Genomic DNA, 23,984 nt, shown 5'->3' with positions numbered 1-23,984 from the left:
GAGCTATACCATTTGTTAGCTACTGTTGGGCACCAGAAACAGTGGGTCCCAAGGCATCATACCTCTGTGTACATGGAGATAGATTTATTATAGTGGGGGAGGCAAAGATGGAACAAATAAACATACAAATTAAGATATAAATTTGGAAAGCGAGTGCTGTGAGAAAGATGATGGAAGGGTATAATTTAGATTGGGGTGAGTGGGGAGGCCTCTCTGGAGAACTGATATCTAAGCTGAGGTCTGATGGGTGAGCAGGGGTTAGTCAAGCAAATCACAGGGCAAGAGTATTTCAGGTTGACGCTGAGCACAGTGGCTCATGTATAATCCCAGCACTTTGGGAGGCTGAGGTAGGTGGACCACTCAAGGTCAGGAGTTCAAGACCAGCCTGGAGAAACCCCATCTCTACTAAAAATACAAAAATTAGCTAGGCATGGTGGCGGGCACCTGTAATCCCAGCTACTTGGGAGGCTGAGGCAGGAGAATCATTTGAGCCCAGGAGGTGGAGGTTGCAGTGAGCCGAGATCACATCATTTGTGGTGGCACATGCATCACCTCCAGCTACTCTGGAGGCTGTCAGATGAATTGCTTGAACCCAGGAGGCGGAGGTTGTAGTGAGCTGAGATTTCACCACTGCACTCCAGCCTGAGCAACAGAATGAGACTGTTTCTAAATAAATAAATAAGAATTCTAAATTTTATCTTTATTCCATAAGAAGCCATTTGCCATTAAATAGGGAAATAACATGAAGAATTTATGTTTTAGCCAGGGCTGCTGCAGAGAGAGTGGTTTGGAGAGGTGAACGTACAAAGGTTGATTAAGAGGTCCTGGAGAAGTCCAGGCAAAATAATACTGTCCAGGCCGGTGCCATGGCTCACACCTGTAATCCCAGCACTTTGGGAGGCAAGGTGGGTGGATGACAAGGTCAGGAGATTGAGATCATCCTGGCTAACATGGTGAAATACCGTCTCTACTAAAAATACAAAAAATTGACCAGGTGTGGTAGCACGTGCCTGCAGTCCCAGCCTCTTGGGAGGCTGAGGCAGGAGAATTGCTTGAACTCGGGTGGCAGAGGTTGCATTGAGCTGAGATCACACCACTGCACTCCATCCTGGGCAACAGAGTGAGACTCCATCTCAAAAAAAAAAAAAAAAAAAAAAAAAAAACTATGTCCAGACAGACTAGTGGCAGAAGCTGGAAAAGTGACCGTTCATCTGGGTTATACAATATTTTCAAGGTAGAATACAAGAAAACAATTTGTTTTGAGGCCAAAGTTTCAATGAAAATGCTAAATTATTTTTAACATTTACCAAACAAGAAAACAAATTATGTCTTTTCTCTTGATGATCCCAGCAGATTGGTGCATTAGATTAGGAGCAGTGAAATCTGATGTGTGCTTTGCAATTTTGAAGCTCATGTTCTCTTAGTTGCAGTCATTAATCTCTTGTCTGCTCCAGTCATATTTGTTTATTTAAGACGTCAGGCTGGAATGATTTTACTAGATATGAGTCTCTTTGGTGAGAGGATCATGAAGGGACAGTGAGGATGTTATGTGATCTGAAATCATAACAATATACACAGCAGAGGGCAGAAGCTGGGCCCACCAGCATTGCCAGATGTTGTATGAGTCCCTTTGTGCCTTGAGAAGAGTATCTCCTTAGCAAAATACTTTCTGGCAAAGTAGTTTACAGTACTTATTTGCAAATTTGGGTAATAATAACAGAATAATACAAACATATACATGGCCTTAAACTTTATTTTTTAATTAAATTAAATTTTTTTTTGAGATCGAGTTTCGATTTTGTTGCCCAAGCTGAAGTGCAATGGTGCGATCTCTGCTCACTGCAACCTCTGCCTCCCTGGTTCAAGTGATTCTCCTTCCCCAGACTCCCGGGTAGCTGGGACTACAGGCGTGCACCACCATGCCCACCTAATTTTTATATTTTTAGTAGAGACAGGGTTTTACCAAGTTGGCCAGGCCAGTCTCAAACGCCTAACCTCAAGTGATCCACCTGCCTCGTGTGAGCCATCACACCTGGCCAGACTTTAAAGAATTTAAGAGAGTATAGGCTGGGCGTGGTGGCTCACATCTGTAATCCCAGCACTTTGGGAGGCCAAGGCAGGCGGATCACGAGGTCAAGAGTTTAAGACCAGCATGGCCAACATGGTGAAACCCCATCTCTACTAAAAATACAAGCAAAAAAAATTAGCCGGGCATGGTGGCACGTGCCTGTAATCCTGGCTACTCAGGAGGCTGAGGCAGGAGAATCACTTGAACCCGGGAGGTGGAGGTTGCAGTGAGCTGAGATCTCATCACTGCACTCCAGTCTGGGGGACAGAGCAAGACTCCGTCTCAGAAAAACAAAGATAATAAAATAAAAGAGAGTATATAAAAGAGACTTAGAAAGAATTCTAACTTGTGAAATATGGACAGGAGAAGTCTCGTGGATGGATTCTGATGTTGAGGCTGTATGTGTTGAGACTATATTTTTGAGAATGTAGGGAAGGGACAAAGCAACAAAAACAGAAATACCTTTGTTCCCCCTTCCAGCCACTTTCACCCCACCCTAGCTAAAATCTAGGAAAACATTTAGAAAGGAAGAGCTGGAGGGCAGTCCTATCTTTACTTTTCTCATCTCAGTGTCTTCCCCCTTCATTCAAAGGGTCAGTGTCTTCAAAAGTAAAACCTTCTAGAAGAGAAGTTCTTTGGGAATCTCTGATCTCTGGATGTGTGCTATGTAACATTTCACACTTCTCTAATTCAGAATGTTGGGATGACAGCAGAAGGGAGCAAGGAGAATTCTAAAAGACTGGCAAAGAAGGCCAGGCGTGGTGGGTCACGTCTGTAATCCCAGAACTTTGGGAGGCCGAGGCGAGTGGATCACGAGGTCAGGAGTTTGAGACCAGCCTGACCAACATGGTGACACCCCGTCTCTACCAAAAATACAAAAATTAGCCAGGTGTGATGGTGTGTGCCTGTAATACCAGCTAGAGGCTGAGGCAGGAAAATCGCTTGAATTCGGGAGGCAGAGGTTGTAGAGTCGAGATCATGCCACTGCACTCCAGCCTGGGTGACAGAGAGACTCCGTCTTGAAAAAAAAGACTGGGAAAGATTAATATCTTTGTCTCTCACTGCAGTCAACGATCTGGAATTAAGACACCAAGGCAAATAAGCATGAGTGGAGAGCAGGGACCTAAGGAATCTCTCATGTTGCTACAATACAGACAGGGCCTGAGTTTGGATGTCTTCTTTCTGAAGGCTCCAGGCAGAAATAAGGACAAGAGACCAAAGAAGGAGAATGAGAGACGAAGCCAAGAAGTAAGCAGCAGCAATTCACAGCTGGTATCCATTTATCTCAGACTTACAGGGATCCGAGGGGTCTTACTGGATGTCTTTCCTATAGTGTTAACTAGAGTGAAAAAATCAAGGTATATGTTGTAATTGCCAGTAAATAATAGAGAATTTAAAAGGCAGGGCGCGGTGGCTCAAGCCTGTAATCCTAGCACTTTGGGAGGCCGAGGCGGGTGGATCACGAGGTCGAGAGATCAAGACCATCTTGGTCAACATGGTGAAACCCCGTCTCTACTAAAAATACAAAAAACTAGCTGGGCGTGGTGGCGCATGCCTGTAATCCCAGCTACTCAGGAGGCTGAGGCAGGAGAATTGCCTGAACCCAGGAGGCGGAGGTTGCGGTGAGCCGAGATCGCGCCATTGCACTCCAGCCTGGGTAACAAGAGTGAAACTCGGTCTCAAAAAATAAATAAATAAATAAATAAATAAAAATAATAATAATAGAGAATTTAGTTGAACCAAACTTAGAATGTAATTTATTGTTAGTGAACCATTCAGGGGCTTTCCATAAAATTATTATTATTATTATTATTATTATTATTTTGAGACGGAGTTTTGCTCTTGTTGCCGAGGCTGGAGTGCAATGGCGCGATCTCTGTTCACCACAACCTCCGCCTTCCAGGTTCAAGCGATTCTCCTGCCTCAGCCTCCCGAGTAGCTTGTTACATATACACATATATAATACATACCTGACCAGAGAAAGCAATCTGGTTACAGAGAGCTTTGGAATAACTTAAGTTGTATTGTTGCCCCAGGCATGGTTTCTTCTTCTCTCTTTTTCTTTCTTTCAAAAGGCTGTATATTTCGGCCTGCTTTTACCAGTTTGCTCATGAATCTGTTTTCCCCCCTTTTTTTTTTTTTTTTTTGAGATGGGGTCTTGCTCCACTGCCCAGGCTGGAGTGCAATGGTGCCATCTTGGCTCACTGCAACATTCACCTCCTGGGTTCAAGCGCGTCTTCTACCTCGGCCTCCCGAGTAGCTGGGATTACAGGCGTGCACCACCATGCCCAGCTAATTTTTGTATTTTTAGTAGAGATGGGGTTTCACCATGTTGTCGAGGCTGGTCTCGAACTCCTGACCTCAGGTGATCTGCCTGCTTTGGCCTTTGAAAATGCTAGGATCACAGGTGTAAGCCACTGTGCCATGCCCCTTCATGAACGTTTTATCCCTTTACTCTGTTTAGACAGATTTTTTTTTTTGGAACAGAGTCTCGCTCTGTCACCAGGCTAGAGTGCAGTGGCTCAGTCTCGGCTCACTGCAACCTCTGCCTCCTGAACTCAAGTGATTCTCCTGCCTCAGCCTCCCGAGTAGCTGCAACTACAGGCACGCACTACCACACTCAGCTAATTTTTATATTTTTAATAGAGACGGGGTTTCACCTTGCTGACCAGGATGGTCTCGATCTCTTGACCTCGTGCTTCGCCTGCCTTAGCCTCCCAAAATGCTGGGATTATAGGCATGAGCCACCATGTTCAGCCTCCCTTTAGATAGATTTTAGCTTTACTGAGGACTGCAGACAATCCATTAGAAACTGCCAGCCAGAAAGCAGACACATGTGCTGCCATTGGGTGATCTCTTAATGATGTGCTCAAAGAGTATTTACATATATAATAAATATAGTGTGGTGTTCTTTGGGGGCTTTTAGCCGTCTAAACAAATGCTTTTAAACAAACAGGATCCTCCAGCTGTGTTTTTGTCTCCTTTCTGCCTTTCCCTGTCAGTTTTGTTTTCTGGCCACGCTAAGCTCCTCTCAGTTCTTGAACAAACCACAGCTTTCTGGATCTCTAACCTTAGCTACCAGGGCTTCCCATCACCTTCCCTTATCCTTTACATCTCATTTTAATGTCACATCTCAAAGATGCCTTTTTCAGTCTTTCAGGGTAGCTCTGGTCTCTTGCCATATGATCCTGTAATTCTGTGTGCTTTCTCTTTCATAATAGTAATCACACCTATTGCTACTTCATGACTGTCTTCTCCACTACACTCTTAGCTTCATCATGGCAGAACCTGCCTTGTTCATCACCACATCCTCAGTGTCTGGCACAAAGAAAACACTCAGACATTTTTGTTGAATTGAAAGTGGGCTGGGCATGGTGGCATGTAAGTTAGCACTTTGGGAGGCCAAGGTGGGATGATCTCTTGAGGCCATGAGTTCAAGACCAGTATGGGAAATATGTCAAGACCCCATATTGCTATTTAAAAATAATAATAAAAAAAGAAATGTTAAACGGCTATCTCAAAAATATTTCAGCACCAGAAGAGATCTTAAAGGTACAGTAATCATATTTGCTAAAACAAAAGACAGAAATTATTGTCTGGTAAAGGATTTTGTTTTTTTATTTGTAAAATTGTTTATATGAAAATTCTTTTTTCTTTTTTAAGACAGAGCCTTGCTGTGTCACCCAGGCTGGAGTGCATTGGCGCAATCTCAGCTCACTGCAACCTCCGACTCCCGGGCTCAAGCTATTCTCCCTGCCTCAGCCTCCCGAGTAGCTGGGACTGCAGGTGCATGAGAACATGCCCAGCTAATTTTTGTATTTTAGTAGAGACGGGGTTTCACCAGGTTGTTCAGGCTGCTTGAACTTCTAACTTTGTGATCTACTTGCCTCAACCTCCCAAAGTGCTGGGATTACAGGCGTGAGCCACCACACTTGGCCAAAAATTATAATAAAACTGGAATTGCAAGAATTTTTAGTTGTATATTTAATAATTTGCTTTTGTCAAAGATATTACAATTTGGCATGATCATAATCAAGAATCATTTATCTGGCATAAATGCTTTTACACTTAAAGTAATCTAGAGTTCAATAAAATAAAAATCTGTGTAGTGGGTTCATGCTTTTTAAAATATTAACAGGTATTTTTCATTTTGGTAACTCCCTAATTTCATGTTACCTCACAATTATTGATTCTAGAGCCAGACAGCCTGGGTTCAAATCCAGTCTCCACCACATAGTTCTTACTGATTTTAAGGAAGTTTCTTAACCTCTGTATGCCACATTTTCACTATTTGTAAACCGCTATAATAGTAATATCTGTTGGCCAGGCTTGGTGGCTCACATTGGTAATCCTAGCATGTTGGGAGGATCGCTTGAGCCCAGGAGTTCAAGACCAGCCTGGGTAATATAGTGCAACCTTTTCTCTACAAAAAATTTAAAAATTGGCCAGGTGTGGTGACCTGTGCCTGTAGTACTGGCTACATAGCAGCTGAGTTGGGAGGATCAGTTGAGCCTGAGAAATCAAGGCTGCAGTGAGCAGTGATCGTGCCACTGTGTTCTAGCCTGGGCAAAACAGTGAGAACTTGTCTCAAAAAAAAAAAATGTATCTGTTTAACAGAGTTGTTTTGAAAGTAGACTGAGATAATACATGTAAAATTATTAGAATGGTGCTTGGCAAATGGCTGTCAATATGTTATTTTTTATTATTACTATTATCCTAAGAGAGAGCAGTCACACCTGAAAACAAAATAGTCATTGCCTAGCTTTGCATTTTAAGATGCTTTAATAATTTTAATTTTATTATTATTATTATTATTTTTGAGACGGAGTCTCATTCTGTAGCCCAGGCTAGAGTGCAATGGTGCAATCTTGGCTCACTGCAACCTCTGCCTCCTGGGTTTAAATGACTCTCCTGCCTCAGCCTCCTGAGTAGTTGGGACTGCAGGTGCCCACCATCACGCCAGGCTAAGTTTTGTATTTTTAGTAGATACGGGGTTTCCTCATCTTGGCCAGGTTGGTCTTGAACTCCTGACCTCATGATCCACCTGCCTTGGCCTCCCAAAGTGCTGGAATTACAGGTGTGAGCCACCACGCTCGGCTTAAAATGCTTTTAAAAGTCTGTATTTGAAAATCTGTAAGTCAAAAGGCTGTTAACAGGGCAACGTCAGAGAAAATGTTGAAGTAAGGACCTATGAGAATTCTTTCCTCCGTAAAGGCAGCAAGAAAACTGAAAAAGACTGTCAGAATAAATTTTTCTCAAACTCTGAAAATTAATCAAAGGTTTTCAGCTACCCAGGGACATTTAGAGAACTTAGTAGAAGTTTCTTACTAGAAAACAGTGAAATCTCAATTAGAATAGTGAGTTTTAGAGCATTTTAACTTGCTCTATTCCCATCCTCTACTCTCCAGCCCCACGACAGCCTGAAAAAGAGTTCACAATCACAGTGAAAACCAGCAGTGTGGTAACCATTGGAGTGGGCAGAACAGAGCTGTAGCACCTTTAATGCCTCATTCAAAGAAAATTGTCATTATCTGACCAGTCTGATGGTTCTCTGGAAGACCTATTTACAAGACTGTTTTTATTTAACCTAAATTGGGGCTGACCCAGTGTCACTGCAAAAGACCTTTTCTCCCTGAGATGGGGTTTTGTTGAAAATATTTAAACATGATTGTTTAACTATTTGGCTGCCTGAGGTAATGGATAACAGTTGGGGCAAACAATAGCTTTAAAGGAAAAGCTTAAAAGGAAAAACCGGAGGAGTGAGATGTTTACAGGGATTTTGAAAAGCCCTGGTGTATTTCTGGGGAATTTAGAAGGTCATGGGCACGTGTAGGGCTCTGCACATTCTAAAAGTTTTAGTGTAGATAGCTAGGCAGGCCCGAGCAGGGCAGGAGTGGGGCTCCCACTCCACTAGGAGTGTCAGGCAACCATCAGGTGATGGTCAGGCAGGCAACCATCAGGTGATGGTCAGGTAGTTGTTGAACTGTCTCTCTAAAATAATAATTGGTTGCAGCCAGTGCCAAGGAAAGGCCGTCTCCCAATAGACAGAAAACACCTGCAACTGGTGATCCGCAGCTTCCTGATGAGATCTTGGAGTTGGGCGAGTAGGCTCAAGCATGCGTACTAAGAGGCAAAATGGTGCAGTTTAATTGGTATATGACCTTCCTCTAGAAACACTCGACTGGTAAGGAAAATATGCCTCAAATGAGCCTGAGCACGACTTTAGTGAAGACGCTGTGCATGCGGCCCCTCCCAAATGCTGGCAGGCCACTGCACATGCAAACAGCCCACACTAAGGAAAAATCAAGGGAGAAGAGATGGAAAACCCCAGATGCACGTTGACATAGAAACCCCAAGTCAAAGGTCAAATGGTGCGCTTGGATCTCTGAAGTCTCCTGCTTGTCCTCCTTTTTTGCTCCTGCTCTAGAAGTTTTTAATAAACTTTCACTCCTGCTCTAAAACTTCCCTTGGTCTGCCTTATGCAAGAATCGAGGTGCTGTAGATTCATATGAATTTGCTGCTGCTAACAAGAGCTGTGTGTAACCTCTGTAAAGACCTGAGAATAGCTTAAGCTGTCACCTCTGGCTGACCTCGAGGCTCTATAGAAAGTGAAGATTGAGGCCAGGCGCGGTGGCTCAAGCCTGTAATCCCAGCACTTTGGGAGGCTGAGGCGGGTGGATCACGAGGTCAAGAGATCGAGACCATCCTGGTCAACATGGAGAAACCCCGTCCCTACTAAAAATACAAAACATTAGCTGGGCATGGTGGCGCATGCCTGTAATCCCAGTTACTCAGGAGGCTGAGGCAGGAGAATCGCCTGAACCCAGGAGGCGGAGGTTGCGGTGAGCCGAGATCGCACCATTGCACTCCAGCCTGGGTAACGAGCGAAACTCCGTCTCAAAAAAAGGAAAAACAAAACAAAACAAAACAAAAAAAAAAAAACAAAGTGAAGCTTGAGGCAAAGTTGTCAACTGCCTGGCTAAATGTTGAAGGCATGCCCCAACATGCACAAAGATCCCCTCAGCAAAGACTGGGAGAAGTATTGTTTCCAAAAGTTTAAGAAAATATCTGTCCTATCACTAGATGACCACTAAGCTAACTCAGCAGACTTACTAGCCATACATTAAAAAAAAAATGCACATTTTATTTTATTGGTTTTGTTTTTTTGAGACCCTTTTTTGTTTTTCTCACCCTTTTGCCCAGGCTGGAGTGCAGTGGCTTGATCTTGGCTCATTGCAACCTCTGCCTCCCATGTTCAAGTGAATCTCCTGCCTCAGCCTCCCGAGTAGCTGGGACTATAGGTGCATGACACCATGCCTGGCTAATTTTTTGTACTTTTAGTAGAGATGGAGTTTTACCATGTTGGCCAGGCTAATCTTGAACTTCTGACCTCAAATGATCCACCTGCCTTGGCCTCCCAAAGTGCCGGGATTACAGGTGTGAGCCACCATGCCTGGCCTCAAGAATACACATTTTAAAAAATTAGTTTTAGGCCGGGCACGGTGGCTCACGCCTATAATCCCAGCACTTTGGGAGGCAGAGGCGGATGGATCACGAGGTCAAGAGCTCGAGACCATCCTGGTCAACATGGTGAAACCCCGTCTCTACTAAAAATACAGAAATTAGCTGGGCATGGTGGCGCACGCCTGTAGTCCCAGCTACTCGGGAGGCTGAGGCAGGAGAATTTCTCGAACCCAGGAGACAGAGGTTGCGGTGAGCCGAGATCGCACCACTGCACTCCAGCCTGGGTAACAAGAGCGAAACTCCGTCTCAAAAAAAAAAAAAAAAAAAAAAAATTAGTTCTTTAAAGTCAGTAAACAATAGCAAACAGAAACCAGCAACAACAAATCCTGAGCAGGGCAGATCATCTAATTTCCAGAGTTGACACATTTTATCTTTTATTTGTATTTTATATATCTAATTTAGTTGTTAACAAATATTTCTAGACTTTCAAAGAAAAAGTATGACCCAAATACAGGAAAAAAAGTAATCAATAGAAATGCTTTCTGAAGAGGCTCAGGCACAGAACTTTACTAAAGACTTTAAAACTTTTTTTTTTTTTTTTTTTTTTTGCATTCCCGGGGTGGGCATAATCTAAACCACCTATTTTAAGGTATGCTCAAAGAACTATAGTAAAGTATGATAATGATGTCTCACTAAGTATAGAATATCAATAAAGAGATAGAGATTTTTTTTTAAAAAAGAACAAAATAGAAATTTTGGACTTTAGAGGTATAAGTAAAATGAAACATTCATTAGAAGAGCTCAACAGAAGATTTGAGTAGATAGAAGAAAAAATCGGCAAATGTGATGATCAAGTGAAATTTTTCTGTTTGATGAACAGAAAGAAATAAGAATAAAGAAAAATTAGCAGAGCCTTAGAAGCCTGTGGGACACCATCAAGCATGCCAACATATGCATAATGGGAGTTCCAAAACGAGAGAAGAGAGAGAACTAGCCAAAAGAATGCTTGATAAAATAATGTCTAAAAACCTCCCAGATTTGATGAAGAGTCTGTAGCAGATACAATGCCTAGAAGCCAAAGAGCTTTTATTTATTTTATTTTATTTTTTTGAGACGGTGTCTCACTCTCTTGCCCAGGCTGGACCGTAATGGCACAATCTCTGCTCACCTCAATCTCTGCCTCCTGGATTCAAGCAATTTTCCCCCCTCAGCCTCTCCAGTAGCTGGGACTAGAGGCACACACCACACTCAGATAATTTTTGTATTTTTAGTAGAGATGGGGTTTCGCATGTTGATCAGGCTGGTCTCAAACTCCTGAGCTTACGTGATCTGCCTGCCTCTGCCCTCCAAAGTGCTGAAATTACAGGTATGAGCCACTGCACCCTTCCATCAGAAAGCTTTTAGTTTGCAAGAGCCAGGGTTTGGAAAGAGAAATGTGCCTCCCCCATCATCATTTCTTTCCTTTTTATTTCTTGAGATGCAGTCTTGCTCTGTTGCTCAGGCTGGTGTGCAATGGGGCAATCTTGGCTCACTGCAACTGTCGCCTCCCAGGTTCAAGGAATTCTTCTGCCTCAGCCTCCTGAGTAGCTGGGACTACAGGTACCCACCATCATGCACGGCTAATTTTTGTATTTTTAGTAGAGACGGGGTTTCACCATGTTGGCCAGGCTGGTCTTGAACTCCTGACCTCTAGTGATCCTCCTGTCTCAGCCTCCCAAAATGCTGGGATTACAGGTGAGAGCCACTGTGCCTGGCCCCTTCATCATTTCGATTTAAGACATACCATTTACACATGGTACGAAGAGGCATGCCTGACGATGCCAGCTGCTTCCAGCCTGATAGAAAAGATGTAAGACTTCTTTCTGGGCTAGTCTGAAGGGCTCAGAGATAAATGGAAGAGCTAGTTGAAGAGAAAAATTAGAATTGAGATGTTACAATAGGACTTTGCACTCTGCAACCCCTCTCTCAAGATAAAAATTCTGGTTAGGCATGGATAGAAGACAGAAAATTTAGAAGTGTGAGGATTCCTCAATCCATCAGGAGCTGTGGGAAGAGTGCCCTGGGGAGGTTGGTCATGATAGAGATGAAAGGACAGGACAGTGTGTTTAGGCGGAGGATATGGTCAAGTTGGCTTGCCCACTCACGTGCTGCCACCCCCACCTGCTTCCACCGAATGTGTTCCTCAGTCCATTGGGCTGGAATATGTCCAAAAATTATTTTCCATGTCTTAGCGGGACTCAGAATGAGTTCATAACCGATATGGGTTTGTCCATCAGAGGGTCACTATGGTGTGAAATAAGGGGATCTCAGAGTAGAGGTCATAGTAGGACAATTTAGCAATGGATAGGATAAGAGATGTGGCTGAATGGTGGAGGATCAGCAGTGCCATTGTGAGACAAAGAGGGAAAGACTACCCAGCCTCCAGGCAGTCCTGGAGCCCCCAAGCAGCGAAGAGTGTAAATTATCTAAACCTGACCTTGACCATCAACATAGCGGAGACAGAGGTGCTGCTTAAGCCACACCTCAGGAAAGCTGGTGAAGATGGAGAGAACACAGGGAACAATGCTCCCCTGATGCTAGGATGACATGTCATCCCCTGGAATTTGCATTATTCTGGGAAGAAGAGGAGGGGAAAAAAAGTGAAAGAAAAATCATCTTTTTTTTTTTTTTTCTGAGATGGAGTCTTACCCAGGTTGTAGTACAGTGGCATGATCTCGGCACACTTCAACCACCACCTCCCAGGTTCAAGCAATTCTGCCTCAGCCTCCTGAGTAGCTGGGATTACAGGTATGTGCCACTACCCCCAGCTAATTTTTTTTTTTTTTTTTTTAATAGAGACTGGGTTTCACCATGTTGGCCAGGCTGATCTCGAACTCCTGACCCCAAGTGATCCTCTCACCTCGTCCTCCCAAAGTGCTGGGATTACAGGCGTGAGCCACCACATTTGGCCAGGAAGAGAATCTTAAAAGATGACATCTTTAAGATGAAGGTGACTTGAGTCCCTGAAATGGATATAACTAGGTTTTCTGCTATCAGAGACAATGGGATATTGAGAACTAAATTTAATTTTAGCCACAGACAAGGAAAATTATATCCTTGCATATGTAGATTGTTGTACTCTGAAAACGTATTTCTACTGTACTTGTTTAGGTTATCTCTCATTTCATTCAAATTACACTTATTTTTGTATCATATATGCATTTAATTGTGTGCTTTAGGTATTCCACAAAAAGAGAAATATGGCCTGGCGCGGTGACTCACGCCTGTAATCCCAGCACTTTGGGAGACCAAGCCAGACAGATCACGAGCTCAGGAGATCCAGACCATCCTGGGTAACACCGTGGAACCCTGGGAAAGGCCGGTTGCCTGTGGGAGGTTGGAAACGCCCACCTCTGCACCCAGCACCAGGCTCTGCACTCGGCACCTAGCTCTGCCGCAGGGCTCCCCTGGAAGGTTCCAGCTGATGCAACGCTCCTGACCAGCTCTCTCACGGGAAAACCCGCCCAACAACCCGCCAACCAATAGCCAATCCCGCTCCCCTGGAGTCAGTCAGAGCACGCAGCTGTTGCTCCTTCCTCCTACCTATAAAAATCCTGCGCCCCAGGAAGTTGTTGCGACTTCCCTGGTCCCTTTCCCTGGGACCATGGAACCTCGCCGGGAGCCAAATAAATTGGATCTTCATTTTCTTATACTGGCCTCAGTTTCCTCATTTTAAACTCGGCAATAACCCTTATACCTTGTCTCTACTAATAAAGTACAAAAATTAGCTGGGCGTGGTGGCGCAAGCCTGTAGTCCCAGCTACTCAGGAGGCTGAGACAGGAGAATTATTTGAACCTAGGAGACGGAGGTTACAGTGAGCCAGATGGCACCACTGCACTCCTGTCTGGGCGACAGAGCAAGACTCTGTCTCAAAGAAAAAAAAAGTAAAAAGGAAAAGAAAGAAATACTCTTTGAATAGTAGGGGAGAGTCTACCCACTATTCCTTTGAGGGAACCCATGAATAAGCCATTCCTTAGCTCGGCTCAGCACCCGAGGGCTTCTCATGGAGCGAAAATCTCACCAAACTGAGCACAATTCTATTTCTAAAGACACTTAATTTTTACAACCCCAAATGCACATCAGTTATTTCATTCAGTGCTCACTCAAGAGATAGCAATCTGTTCCAACAATGGAGTAAAACCTGTCTCTGTAGAATTTCCTGAGAGTCTTCCTGAGGATCGTCAAGGAGAATTTGACTGTGTGCGTTTCTAAGTGCCAACATTTGAATCTAACCCTAAGGTAAGAGAAGACTTCAGACTGTTGGCTGCATATCTAAAGAACTGCTTGAGACACGTTGCCTTTAAAGAACTGACAGTGGCTTTATATTTGTGAGTTAATTTTTCTTTAATAACTTCACAGAGCAAGTTAAATTAATGTTTACTTTTTTCAAAATGTTGGGTTGGCCTCCTTAAGTAAAAAGGTGGTAGTTTAATGTATTCTTTCAACAAAGTATTAACATTTAAAGACAAAAGATGGCCTTGTGAGTTTAGTTTCATACGTACTGGGGTCTCAAAGATGAACAAACATTTGGAGCCAACTGGAACTCCTTGCTGAGTTAGAGCATTCAGCCAGCTACTCGCAGTTGCCAAGGGCTTGGGCAATGATCCTAAAATGGGAGCCACAGCAGGTGGGGTCCTGCTTCTAAGCCTCAACACATTCTAGAATATATCTGGGCGTTTTTCTATCTTACCGGTCAGGGTCAAAAAGGGGAATTCAGTAGTATTGACAAGCTTTTACTTATTTTTTATTTATTTAGGAACTGCCTTTATTAAAAACTGAATTTTAATTTTTTACAAAGTAAGCACATAGGTCCGGCACGGTGGCTTATGCCTGTAATCCCAGCAATTTGGGAGGCCGAGGAGGGCGGATCAACTGAGGTCAGAAGTTCAAAATCAGCCTGACCAACATGGTGAAAACCCGTCTCTACTAAAAATACCAAAAATTAGCTGGGCGTAGTGGCGGGTGCCTGCAATCACAGCTACTCAGGAGGCTGAGACAGGAGAATGACTTTAACCTGGGAGGCGGAGGTTGCTGTGAGCCAAAATCGCCATTACACTCCAGCCTGGGCAACATGAGCAAAACTCCATCTCAGAAAAAAATAAAAATAATAAAAAAAAGTAAGCACATGTACATAGTTTTATTTTATTTATTTTTTATTTTATTTTTTGAGACAGTCTCTCTCTGCTGCCCAGGCTGGAGTGCGGTGATGAGATCTCCACTCACTGCAGTCTCTGTCTCCCAGGTTTAAGCTATTCTCCTGCCTCAGGCTCCTGAGTAGCTGGGATTACAGGTGCGCACCACCACGCCCAGCTTTTTTTTTTTTTTTTTTTTTTTTTTTGAGACAGCGTTTCACTCTTGTTGCTCAGGCTGGAGTGTAATGGCACAATCTTGGTTCACTGCAACTTCTGTCTCCCTGGTTCAAGTGATTTTCCTGTTTCAGCCTCCTGAGTAGCTGGGATTACAGGCATGGGCCACCATGCCCAGCTAATTTTTGTATTTTTAGTAGAGACAGGGTTTCTTCATGTTGGTCAGGCTGGTCTTGAACTTTTGACCTCAGGTGATCTGCCTGCCTCAGCCTCCCAAAGTGCTGGGATTATAGACGTGAGCCACCACACCTGGCCGGAAAGTAATTTTATCTCTGATTTTTGCTGTTATGTCTGACCTCTGTGAATGAGAAAACTAAGTGAGAAAATTGTTATTTCTATTGTAACAATGTAAATACATAAGCTTGGTAGTTTGGTACTTTTGTGGGTTTTCTTAAAACCAAAAAACTTTTTTTTTTCTTTTTTTCCTGTGGGCACAGAAACAAAACAGTGTGTTTGTAATTTGGTGAGCCACTCCTGAGTCTGACCTCCTCACCCTCTTTGCAGGTAAAGTTTTTAAATTTTTTTTTCCTTATGTAAATGCCTCAGTCTCCAAGTCCTCCCTTGACAGTACCTATCAGTAATTCATCAGAAACTTGCTGACAGAAATAAAAATTTCTCTTCAATATTTAGCACATTAGTAATTCAATTTCCACTCTTGGAATCTGTCTGGTTCAACCGCTCCAGAAAGTCGTCAACCGTCTTTTGCCTGGGTAAGGTAAGAGTGATTTTTGGTTGCATAGGGAAGAGGAAAACAACTGGGGAGAGGGAATCCCATGCTCGGAATGTTCCTTACACAACCAGTACAGTCGCCCTGTTCTCAGCACTACCTGTCTGCTTGTCTTTGGCATTTCCTGGTGTCTCTAATTTGTAAGCCTGTTAAGGTTGCTTATTATTGACTCTTTCTCTACCCTACTGAAAGTTTAGATTTACAATTTTTTCCACTGTGTTAAATCACTTTTCTACTTAACCATCTGCATTCTAGCTTCCAAAATTTGCATTGACCTCTGTTATTTGCTTTCATTTTCTCTCTCTTATTTTTTGTTTCTGGGCCCTTTTTTCTCTTTTACATTTAGTGGGATTTTGGAGAGGAGTAAAATATACATCTTCAATTAGCTTTATTTAATCAGATGTCAGAACCACTTCTATTGGGGACACAAGCGTTGCTAACTCCCAGGATTCGGCATTCTTAAACACACATGGTATTCCTTTTTATCTTCTTCTTCTTCTTTTTTTTTTTTTTTTTAAGACAGGGTCTTGGCCAGGCATGGTGTCTCATGCCTGTAATCTCAGCACTTTGGGAGGCCGAGGCGAGTGGATCACCTGAGGTCAGGAGTTCAAGACCAGCCTGGCCAACATGGTGAAACTGTCTTTAAAAAAAAAAAAAAAAAAGACAGGGTCTCACTCTGTCACCCAGGCTAGAGTGTAATGATGTGATCACAGCCTAGACCTCCTGGACTCAAGCAGTCCTCCCACCACAGCCTCTTGAATAGCTGGGACTATAGGCACATGCCACTATGCCTGGCTATTTTCCTTTTCTTTTCTTCTTTTTTTTTTTTTTGGTAGATAGGGAATCTCACTATGTTGCCTAGGCTGGTCTTGAACTCAAGCAATCCTCCCCGCTAGGCCTCTCAAAGTGCTGTTAACTACAGGCATGAGCCACCATGCCCAGCCCCATACATTAGTATTTCTGGTCTGAATCACCTTGACTTGAATTGATTAAATATAATAGTTTTGAACACTTCTTTTTCTTCTTTTTCTTTTCTTTTTTTTTTTTTTTTGAGATAGAGTCTCACTCTGTCACCCAGGCTGGAGTGCAGTGGCGTGATCTTTGGCTCACTACAACCTCCACCTCCTGGGTTCAAGTGATTCTCCTGCCTGAGCCTCCCAAGTAGCTGGGATTACAGGCACCTGCCACCAAACCTGGCTAATTTTTGTATTTTAATAGAGACAGGGTTTCACCATGTTAGTCAGGCTGGTCTTGAACTCCTGACCGCAAATGATCCAACCGCCTCAGCCTCCCAAAGTGCTGGGATTATAGGCATGAGCCACCACACCCAGCCTTCGAACACTTCTTATGTGCATCTTACATTCCTTTTGGAATTAATCTAGCCACTGCTTTGGTAATTAATTCTCGTAGGTTTAGTTAGACTAGCTGCATGCAGTCTTATTCTGATAGTGCCTTTGCCTCTGGTTCCTGCCCTAGAGCTTCTCTACCACAGATTGGTGGAATCCACAGAATTTCTGGACACTCATGCAGGGCAGACAAGAAGTTCAAGGGAGTTAATATTCATTAGGTCATCTCTGACCAGTTGGGGATGAGAGCCAATAAACAAAAGCCTCCATCTTTTTTTTACCTGGCAAACAGTTCTGAGATGCATCTTGGGAGGTCTCACCCTCTTGCTCCCCAATCCTGCTCACTGGGACCACTTCCCAAATAACTACCTGCACCCAGACTTTGTTTTGGGTTCAACTCTCAGGCAAACCTGGGGTAAGACAGTATCAGAAATGACACTAGAAAGCAAGCTGTCATCATGGGAATTTAGAGCTGGGTCACTCACTGGTCAGATGGCAATAAGAACCGCATTGCAGGTAGTATGTGGATGGTGATAAATCTTGGCATGTGATCGCATCAAAAAATTGGGATGAGACATCAGTGGAAAGAGAAGCACTAAGTTACATGGTTGTTATGCACTTGAATGGTACCGGAACAATGATAATTATAAAGACTGAAGTTGTGTGGCTTTTTTGGATTGCTTTGGAGACCTTCAGAAAAGGATAACACAGGTGTGAGACAGAAGGCCTCCATGGTAGAATTTAAGGACACTCTTTCTTCTGTAGTTGCAGGGAAGACTGCTGAATATTAGGACTAGGATTTAACTGTAAGGGAAGCAGAATTGCAACTTTGGCAGTTCCGCCTGCAGCTTTGGCAGCTTTCTCATGTTAAAGTCGGGATTCTGATAGGAAACAAATGAACCCTGAGATCTAGGATAGGACTATTTGGGTGACCAAGTCTGAGAATCTGGAGTCTTTCAAATCAGGCAAAAAAAAAAAAAAAAAAAAAAAAAAATCCCCTTTCTCATTGCTAAGGAGAAGAGCCTCCACTTGCTTGGAGACTATGCATTGAGCTTACCTGAGGCAGGTGCCTCTGTTCTCAAGAGCAACCCCTGCTACCTCTCATTGCCTGTGGGTCAGTAACAAGGGTCAGGTGTCAGCACAGCTCAAACAGGGATGCAGAGTTCTTGCTCCGGGAGAAAAATATGCACTGGAGGAATTGCTAGATCTGATTAATATGTATGAGCAGGGACTAGGGGAACATGAGAGAGAAAATCTTGAGGGAATTGGGCCACGGAGAGCAGAATATAAGTCTGGATAGGGTAGGGTTTACTGAGAACTCAAAAACTTGGGGGTTCAATGTTATATGAAGGACATATAAGGTCTTTTTTTTTTTTTTTTTTTAGATGAAGCCTCTCTCTGTTGACCAGGCTGGCGTACAGTGGCACAATCTCAGCTCATGCAACCTCCCCCCCTGAGTTCAAGCAATTCTCCTGCCTCAGCCTCCCAAGTATCTGGGACTACAGGCCAACACCAACTAACTTTGTATTTTAATAGAGACGGGGTTTCACTATGTTGGCCAGGCTGATATTAAACTCCTGACCTCAAGTGATCCGCCCACCTCAGCCTCCCAAAGTGCTGGGATGATAAGTGTGAGTCACTGGGCCTGGCAAAGGACATGCAAGTCCATCTATATAATCTGTCTGATGCCTTAAGCCAAAGCTGGATACAATAATGAAGTGAAGTACCAGTGAAGATTTGGTGAAGACACCGAACTGCCTTGGCATGACACTGAGGAGCGAATCTTCAGAAGGTCAGGGAAAAAGCTGCACATTCATCTTCTGATTATGTTGCCCAGAGGGTTATGAGAAGGTTCCCTTTTTTGAGACAGTAAGGAATTCATAAGTTACAGGAGACCTGTCTTTGAGAAACTCAATGGTGGTCCTCTTCTGTAGGCAACATTGGCATGGAATTGTATTTCATAATATTAATGGGGGTGATGGTATTCCAGAATGGTAGAGGTCAGATGTCGGTACTTAACTATCAGGAGCAGAAAGGGAATGATCAAAAGAAAGTGAGACAAGAGTGGCAAACAGGGTGCCCTGGCCTGCAGATTTCACTAGTGATAACCTAATAAATCATAGTGTTCTTAGGAATGAGATGTAGACAGATAGCTAATTAGGATGTAACTCAACTTGCTAATCCAAACAAAATATTGAAAGCTGTTAAGTAGAAGGCTAATTTTAGACACTGCAAAAGAAAACTGTGGTCCCTCACCCTGTTGCTAGATTTAAGTAACTCAGAGATCCAGATCCCTTTGTTTGAAGGGGAGAACAGGTGTTTTTGTGGAAGGACTCTGTAACACAAATGGATAGGTAAATATTTCCCTCTCTTTCCCTGGAGAGACCTGTAGACCTTTGTCAGATAACTACACTGGGAAAAAGAGAAGACTCAGATTCAAAGATTTTTAAATAAGGATTTAGGTGGACACTGATACCAGGGAATCCCAAAATCTGTCATGGACCTTTATCTCATGGGGGATCCAATGGGTCTATGAACCAAGCTCGTTATTAGTTCCTGAAGTCATTAGAGATATACTTAGCACTAGAAGAATTGTCATAGTTGTCCCTAATCAGTAGAGTTTGGGCCATTAGAATTTTAAAAAGGTCAAGTGGAAGCTTCTGAAACTACTCTTCCCCACTGTTCCACCCCATCAGACCAGATTATAAATCAGAAGCATAGATCATGCCAGAAGGAATTGCAGAGATTGGCAAGAAAGACCTAAAAGATATAGTTGGTATGTTACCATCATTTCCTCCTTTCATTTTACCTGTATGGTTCCTGCAAAATCTGAATGGATTATGGCAGAGTGTAGACTTCCACAGACTTAACTGGGGTATTAATCCCAGCTACACCTGCTCTTGTATATGGTATCTTTACCGGTTCAAATCAACCCAACCTCTAGCACTTGGTAAGCAGCTATTGATCTAGTGAATTCATACTTCTCAATCACCTTAAAAGGAAAGTTGAAAAGTAATTCGCCTTCATGGGAAGGATGGTATTACACATTCATGTCCTTGCCCAAAACTATGTAAATGCTTCTACTTTCTATTATAGGGGCTTCAATCATGTTGACTATCATTAGATCACCATATGGCATCTTGCTAAATAGACCTGATAAGTAAAGAGTGGCAAGTACCAGTGCCTAGTAGAATGATGTATACCAGAGAGTGGAAGATAAATCTCATGAATATTCAGGGACTTGCTACATTGGTGAAGTTTGTAAGGATCCAGTAGTCTGGAGCAGGCCAGGTCATCCCTTCCAAGATAAAAAATGAGAGGCTGCACCTCACACCTGCTACTACTAAGAATGAGGCACAGTTCTTGTCTCCTTAGCAGCTTTGTCCTTTGGTGACAGGAGATAAATGTATTTGGTTTTCAAAGCAAGCTTTGAACTGGTGGTAGTTGTTTGTCCTGAGTCTATCATTTTCTTTTCTTTCTTTTTTTGAGACAGAGTCTCGCTCTGTCGCCAGGTGCCAGGCTGGAGTGCAGTGGTGCAATCTCGGCTCACTGCAACCTCTGCCTCCCAGATTCAAGCAATTCTCCTGCCTCAGCCTCCAGAGTAGCTGGGACTACAGACACATGCCACCATGCCCAGCTAATTTTTATTTTATTTAATTATCCTGTTGGCCAGGATGGTCTTGATCTCTTGACCTTGTGCTCTGCCCGCCTCAGGCTCACAAAGTGCTGGGATTACAGGTGTGAGCCACTGCGCCAGGCTATCATTTCCTTTTTTCAAGGCTTTTGATTCTGTTAATAGCAGTAAGGCCATTCCACAAGGTTTAGTCATAACTGCTCCCATACTTTTCAAGTACCATAGCCATTGCATATCTCATTGCCTTACCTTCTAGCTCCACTTAATATCAATTAATTTCAGGTGAAAGACAGTACTTGCGCTATCGTTGCATCTAGGAGTTTCCACCCCACTTACTACCAATGCTGGAAACTCTATTGCTTTCCAATCTCTGAGTAATCTGGCAGCAAAATCTCATCCTAAGGGTCTGCTCTCTAGGGTCACCTCTTGGTACCAACTATCTGAGTGATAGGCAGGATTCTAAGATGATTCCCCAATGACTCTTACTTTTGTATAATCCTCTTTCCTTCAAGTGTGAGGGTGGAATGTGTATGTTACATTATATGGCCAAAGGGATTTTGTTAATATGATTAAGATTCCAAGTCAGTGGACCTTAAGATAGGGTGATTATCCAGGTGGGCCTGAACTGATTATGTCAGTCATTTAAATCTTGGTCTAGGGGTCAGACACTGAGAGGTAAGAGAGATTTGTTTTGTTTTGTTTTGTTTTGTTTTGAGATGGAGCTTCACTCTTGTTGCCTGGGTTGGAGTGCAATGGTGTGATCTCTGCTCACTACAACCTCCATCTCCTGGGTTCAAGAGATTCTCCTGCCTCAGCCTCCTGGGTAGCTGGGATTACAGGTGTCCATCACCATGCCCACCTAATTTTTTTTTTTTTTTTTTTTTTTTTTGGTACAGACAGGGTTTCACTATTTTGGGCAGGCTGGTCTTGAACTTCTGACCTCAGACGATCCATCCACTTCAGCCTCTCAAAGTGCTGGGATTACAGGCATGAGTCACCATGCCCGGCTGAGGTAAGAGCAATCTGAAGCACAAGAATGATTCAGTGTGCCATTGCTGGCTGTGAAGATGGAGGGGGTCATGTGACAAAGAATGCAGGTAGCCTCTGGGGGCTGGGAACAGGCCACAGCTGACAGCCAGCAAAGAGATGGAAACCTCTACCTTACAGCTGCAAGGAATCGAATTCAACCCAAACCAGGTGAGCTTGGAAGAGGATTCTGAACTCCTGATGAGAACACAACTCAGCCTACGCCTTGATTTCAGTCTTCTATGAACCTAAGCTATAAACCCAACTGCACTGGGGCAGACTGACCTACAGAATTGTGACCTGATTAATACACAGGGATTGTTTTTAGCAACAAAGTTTGTGGTCATTTGGTACACAGCAATAAGAAAATGAATATATTCTGAGCTTTTGTTGCTTAGAAAGCAGTGCCTGAGGCTAAGGCTCGTGTACTATAACTTTGTTAGGGAGTGCAATTCCCTAGTAGGGATCAGGAATAAGGGAAAAGTAGAGGGAGGCAGAGAAGGAGGGAAATGCAATTGGAGGATGGCTGTGAAGAGCAACTGATCCCTTGATCTTGGGAAACTGTTATTGAAAGAGGTATATATGATTGCTTCTCGGGACAGTCCTATGATGTGTTAAAGGGAGAATTATTTGCTGGCTCGTTTCTCTTTGGTCAAAGAATCTTCCCAGTGAGTGTTAATCCTCCTGTACTCCTGGAAAGTACATATGCAGTAACTGCTTGTTCTATGGGGTCTCATACCCAGCATCAACAGGAAAGCTGCAGGACAGGGTGTCAGGGGTATGCATGAAGTGATGTGCTTTTGGCACGCACTAAGTAAGGCTGGTTGAAATTTACAGAGTTGGCTGCCACAATACGAGCTAAGCTGGAACAAGAGGTCGGAGGCCACAGAGAAAGGTAAGGCAGAGAGGATCTAAAGTGGCGAATAACAGTTGACTCTTATGTCGGAATGGTCTGTTGCTGTTTGTGGAGAAGGCCGGAGAAGTGGTTAAAATTTTATTATATTTTGCTTTGACCTAATACTTTCTTTGATAGAGATCACCAACTGCATTTGCGAAATCCATTATGATATTTGCTGTAAACAGGATATCTAATTCAGCTGGAGTATCTCCATAAGGATTGTTCTAGGCCTCTCTGGGGATCTTCAATTTCCCAGAGCAAGCTCTTCACTGTCAACTCTTTTCTGAGTGAGCGTGATGGTTTTCTCTTGGAATTTTTATTTTTTCCAAACCTGGTTTCATGATTTTTAAATTTCCTGTAGCATTTGATTTGGAGTGTCTGAAGAGTTAGATACAACCTTTGATCTATAAGGCATTCTCCAAGAATAAACATAGATTTGTAATATCAACCCTTTTAAGTTCAAATTATGTGGTTTTTGCCTGTGCTTGCTTTGAAGAGTCTCCATTTCCCCCTTAGTCTCCGTGCCCAGCAAAGGGATAAACATTCTTCTTGTGGTTGTTACTATCAAAGAGAAAACATTTTCCAGATGTCTCTCTGCAGATTTCCCCTCATGTTTTCTTGGCTAGAGCAGTATCACCTTTTTACTCCTAGCTGCAAGAGAGGCTATGAATGGCAGTATCCAGCATTTTCATAGCCTCTTATTGGAGCCGGGTTCTGTGAATAAGAGGAAAGGAATGGCTGTAGGAAAGGCAACCCAGCAATTTCCCTTCCTGCCTTGTTAATTTCAATCAGTCTTGTTTCCCTGAGACTTTACTCTAGTTACCTCAACTAAGACTAGAGAGAATGGATCTTCTCAATCATACATTTACAGACCAATTACAGAACAGGTGATTCCTATTAACGATTCATCTCATCTGTTATGTGTTGATTCCTACTAGGGTCACTCTCAGAGGGTGACCTTACTGCATGTTTTGGGGTACCTTTCTCTCCCCTAAACATTGATTAAGAGGGATCACAAGGCTGGGCGCCGTGCCTCACACCTGTAATCCCAGTACTTTGGGAGGCTCAGGCGGGTGGATCACCTGAGGTCAGGAGTTCGACACCAGCCTGGTTAACATGGTGAAACTCCGTTTTTACTAAAAATACAAAAAATCAGCCAGGCATGGTGGTGCTAGCCTGTAATCCCACCTACTCAGGAGGCAGAGGCAGGAGAATCACTCGAACCCAGGAGGTGGAGGTTGCAGTGAGCAGAGATTGCGCTATTGCACTCCAGCTTGGGCAACAAGAGCGAAACTCTGTCTCAAAAATGGAAAAAAAAAATGATAAGGGTCACAAATCTGACCTACACAAATTTGAGTTTGAGGTTTTATTGTGTTTTGAGTTTGAAACCCTACAGCCACTTTACATATTTGTTA

The 23,984-nt window shown here is 43.3% G+C and overlaps 1 long non-coding RNA gene across 2 annotated transcripts; it reads left to right on the top strand.

Moving 5' to 3' along the window:
* Positions 1-12,678: 12,678 nt before the first annotated feature.
* LOC141584289 (uncharacterized) lies at positions 12,679-23,664 on the top strand. 2 transcript variants are annotated; one of them, XR_012517248.1, is made up of 5 exons: positions 12,679-13,811; positions 15,376-15,442; positions 18,397-18,803; positions 21,542-21,657; positions 22,509-23,664. It is a non-coding gene; the product is annotated as an uncharacterized LOC141584289 (long non-coding RNA). The 2 variants fall into 2 exon arrangements; XR_012517247.1 differs by having other exon boundaries at positions 21,542-23,664.
* The last annotated feature ends 320 nt before the right edge of the window (positions 23,665-23,984 follow it).

Source organism: Saimiri boliviensis, chromosome 4 (assembly GCF_048565385.1).
Source record: "Saimiri boliviensis isolate mSaiBol1 chromosome 4, mSaiBol1.pri, whole genome shotgun sequence".
In the NCBI taxonomy this organism is placed as follows: domain Eukaryota; kingdom Metazoa; phylum Chordata; class Mammalia; order Primates; family Cebidae; genus Saimiri; species Saimiri boliviensis.
This window is presented reverse-complemented; position numbering and strand designations above follow the sequence as displayed.